Here is a 4,905-nt window from a genome sequence, read left to right as displayed (position 1 = left end):
AGGAATTGGGAATGCACGTCAGGCAAGCACTGGGGCATGCGGCAATGAGATCCGGACTTGGTGGCAACAGCTCCAGCACCTCCATCCTTTTGTTTTTAACCATTTATTTTAAACCATATTATTTGCATTTAATATGATTATTGATACCTTAACGTTTAAGTCTGCCATTATATATTTTGCTGTATTTTCTCTCTTTTATTTCTCAATTTTCTTTTCCCTTTTTCCTGTTCAAAATGCAGGCTGCTTGAACATTTTGTAAAATTTCATTTTGGTTTTCCAATAGTGTTTTGAGTCTATTAGTCTATAATGTTTTGAGTCTTAGTAGTTGCTTTAGGTATTACCTCATACCCACTCACCCCAACACACACATGCATCTTATCACACACACAAATGTCTGTTAGTGTCATCATTTTACAAGTTTCACATGAAGTGTAGGAGGCTTATCTCTTTTTATGTCCCTTTCCCTTCCCTATTTATAACAAAATTGTCTTAAATATTTTCTCTACATACATTCAATACCATATTAAACATTATTAGAATTTTTGTTCCAACTGTCAACATAATTCAGAAGGCTCAAGAGGATAAGGAAGATCTATTACATCTACCTATATTTTTGCTTACTGTGTTCTTTTCCTTTTTCTTTCTTTCTTTTTCTTTTCTTCCTCTCCCTCTCCCTTTCTTCCTTTTTCTTTTCTTTTCCTCTTTTCTGTCTGTCTGTCTCTTTCTCTCTCTCTCTCTCTCTCTCTCTCCCTCTCTCCCTCCTTCTCTCCTTCTCTCCTTCTCTCCCTCTTTCCCTCTCTCCTTCTCTCCCTCCTTCTCTCCTTCTCTCTCTCTTGTTCTCTCTCTCTTTCTCTCTCTCTCTCCTTCCTTTCTTCCTTCCTCCCTCCCTCCCTCTCTCTCTTTCTTTCAACAGAGTCTTGCTTTGTCACCAGTCTAGAGTGCAGTGGCATGATATCCCCTCACTGCAACCTCCACTTCCCAGGTTCAAGTGATTCCCCTGCCTCAGCCTCCCGAGTAGCTTTCAATTTTTCTAATATTTTAAGAAACTTCTTTAACCACTTCTTTTCTATTTATAAATCTTCATTTATTCATTCTTTTAGCGTAGGTCTGCTGGTGACAAATTATCTTTATTTTCCTTCATTTGAGAATTTTTTGATCTTTCTTCACTTCTAAAGGTTATTTTTGCTGCATAAAGCATTCTGGGTTGACAGTTATTTTCTTCCAGAGCTTGAAAAATGTTGTGCCACTTTGTTGTGGTTTCCATGGTTTCTGATGAGAAATCCACTGTGATTTTAATTTTTTTCTTCTATAGGTAAGTTGTCATTTGTCTCTTGTTGCTTTCGAGACTTTTTTGTCTTTAGTTTTCAGACCTTTGACCAAGATCTGTTTTGGTGTGGATTTCTCTGACTCTACTCCCATGAGGGGTTTGGGGTACTTCATTATAGTCTAGTGAGAGTAGAAGTCCTGGTTCCCCACATGGCCTTTGCTGGTATGAACTGAGGTGGGATCATAGTTTTTTTTTTTTTTTTTTTTTTTTTTTTTTTTCTGTGATGTTTGAATGCAGTAAAGTGGCTATTCTTTTTTTTTTTTTTTTTTTCTGTGATGTTTGAATGTAGTAAAGTGGCTATATTCTTTTTTTTTTTTTTTTTTTTTTTTTTTTTTTTTTTTTTTGAGACGGAGTTTAACTCTTGTTGCCCAGGCTGGAGTGCAATGGCACGATCTCGACTCACTGCAGCATCAGTCTCCCAAGCTCAAGCGATTCTCCTGCCTCAGCCTCCTGAGTAGCTGGGATTACAGGCACTCACCACTACACCTGGCTAATTTTTTGTTTTTGTTTTAGTAGAGATGGGGTTTTACCATGTTGGTCAGGCTGGTCTCAAACTCCTGATCTAAAGTTTTCTGGTTTGCTAGCTTTCTCATTTCCCAGTCCTTTAGCTAGAGAGAGCAGGCTTTTGTTGAGACTTTATTTTCTGCACTTACTGGCATTTCCATGTTGCCAGCTAATCCAGCATCCAGTCTGGGATATATGAGGCAAAAGGAAAACCCAGATAGCTTACCACCATGTCATTCTTTAGGTTTCAAGGGCTTTAATTGGTATCCTTTTCTTCTCTCCACCTTTCAAAGTAGCTTTATGCTTGTTTTATATATAAGGTTCGAGATTTCTATTTTTACTTATCAGGAGGAATATGGAAAAGTACATCTACTCTATCTTCACAGAAGTGGTATTCTCACTTATGGCTTTTAGTATCTTAGCAGACATTCTTGTAATGAAAAAACTGTATTGAACAGAACCTAGACTCCAATTCTGCTTTACATCTGTCACAAATTATTTTTAGTAATTTTCTAAAAATGCTGTATAAAACAAGGGAAAGGTTATACTTTGTTTTGTTCTAAATTTTACTAAAAGTTGGTCACCATTTCAGAAAACAACATTACACAATATTGTAGTTGTTGACTTCACACACTTGTATCTGACTACATTTGCAAGTGTTGTATTCACAGAAATTCCACATATAAGTATAAGCATCTGACTACATCATGTTTTCAGGTGTGACCATGCCAACTACTTAAATATGAAAGATGTATTATTTTATTAGCAATTAATTTCCTTTTATTTTCTATAAAAGGAAAATGAAAGGGCACTATATTGAAATTTTGCAATTACTTGTGTAGATTGTATTTTACATCAATTTCATTTCAGGATAGAAAAGGGGGGTGATTCAAAATAGCTATACAAACAGATCATCAGATCTGAAAGGGTTGAGACCACTAATCTAATGCAATTAGTTAATATGCTAATCAAATTTAACACACTAAATACAGTGATAGATAATACTATTAAAGATTCAATTATCTAAGTGAACCACTAGATGTCCATTGGACTCCTTTTCAGTGTGAGAGAAACCATGGCATTTCTTGATTATCAAAAAGAGCAGAGAACAGAAATAATAATAGATTTTAGCTTATCTTAGAATCTTTAAAGAAAGGCAGACAGGAGCACTACACAGGTGGTGAATGTCATGCATTTTGAAAGGTTCAAATGGTACTAACAGAAGACATAGTATGTATTTTTTTAAAATCATTTGTGTGATGATGGAAATTCAGCTATTTTTCTGAGCCTCATTTCTTCATTGTGTACAACAAGGAGGTTGTAGGGCTAAAGAGGATCACTTAAGGGCCCTCCCATCTCAGTAGACAGCAGTCGACAGTCTTCATTCCTGAGTTCATTTGAAAGGATTGGGACAGTGGAAATTTGGTTTCATTTTTCATGAATTGTGAGAGGACTGAGGGCAAATGATACTTTCTTTCTTCAGAGTGAGATGACAGGATCAGGTGAGAATGAAGCAGAGAAGAGACAAAGATATACTGAGACAGGACATCTTTCTGTAATAAGTTTTTTTGGGTTGTTCTTGTTTTTGTGTGTATATGTATATGTGGGTTTTTTTTTCAAGCAGCACTTACTTATTCTGTAGATTCTACCTATGGAGTATCTTTCAAATCTATTCCCATGGCCACTTTCCCATTTCAGGACCTCCTCATCTGTCATGGACACTTTTTCATATCATCCTAATTAATTTTTTTGTGTATATCTCTCTCCTATGCACACTGATACCAAAATTATCTAAAATAAAGATCTGATCATGTTATCATGCTTAAAAACAAGAGATGACCCCCTCAGCATGAAACTACACCCTTCCCCATATGATTCTCACCTGTCCTCCCAGCCATTGCCCACTTTCCCCATATTCCCTCTGCTCTGGCCATGCTTGTCACCAGACATGCCATGTACTTTCATTCTCTGGATCTCTACCTGGAACTTCCCTTCCCTCTTCAACTGGCAAACTCCTCGCTTCTCCTCAAGGCTTAGCTCCAGTGTCACCTTTTTTTTTTTTTTTGTGAAGCCTATCGTTGGTTCACTAGGTAGAATTAAATAATTTCTCTCCACAGCCGTTTCCACATAGTCTGTGCAGGTACTTGCCACACTGTGTTATAAGGTCCATGTCAAAAGGATTGGCATCCCTCATTAGACTTGGGAACCTCTCAAGGGCAGGCATTGAGTTGTATTCATTATTTAATCTTTGGTGCTTGGCACACAGTAAGTACACAGTAAATGTTTGTTGAATGAATGAGTGAATGCATAAAGGGCTCTAACATGGTATTTTGAGTACTATATACATACAGTCCCAAACCTGACTGCACATCAGAATTACCTGGGAAGTCTGTTAAAATCTGGATTCCTAGCTCTTACCTACCATTATTTTGTAGTTTGATAAGCTCTAAGTGATTCTTATGCAGACATCCTGGTGCTGGTTCTTACATGGCCTTTGGAACCATCACCACATCTATTATAGATGGGGTTCTAACACTTTCCAACCAGGAATTTCACAGCTCATCCCAGGATGATATCCTCCATCTTATAGTCTGAACTTTTTCTGAGAGTCATTCAGGCCATCTTGATATGTGGAAAATTTCAGAATTATTTTGGGGGCTTTAAAAAATGTACAATATACATGTCTGGGCCTCTCCTTGTGGAGTTGCTGACATGCCTTAGGGAGGAAAAAGAGAAGATTCAGGTGTGGTCATTTATATTTTGAAACTCTGTAGGTGACTTTGGTAGGTCATACCTTGGTGACTCTGCACTTATAGGAAAACCTGTGTTACCTACATTTAATGTGGTGGAGGCCAGAGACTTTGGTTCATGTTTAATTTTGGTTCTGTGTCTCAGAACCAAGACCAATAAGAAATTCAGCTACCTCTATTTTCTGGTTAACCACCCACTAAATGAGCTGGAAGGCACAACTGCTCCTGTGGAAAGTGGCTATAAAAGGAAGCTGCCTCTGCCTATCTTAATCACACAGATATTAGAGCAGGCTGAGAGGCTGAGTAAGAGAAGATGTAAGGGGG

This window comes from Rhinopithecus roxellana, chromosome 17 (assembly GCF_007565055.1).
Source record: "Rhinopithecus roxellana isolate Shanxi Qingling chromosome 17, ASM756505v1, whole genome shotgun sequence".
NCBI classification, from domain to species: Eukaryota; Metazoa; Chordata; class Mammalia; order Primates; family Cercopithecidae; genus Rhinopithecus; species Rhinopithecus roxellana.
This window is presented reverse-complemented; position numbering follows the sequence as displayed.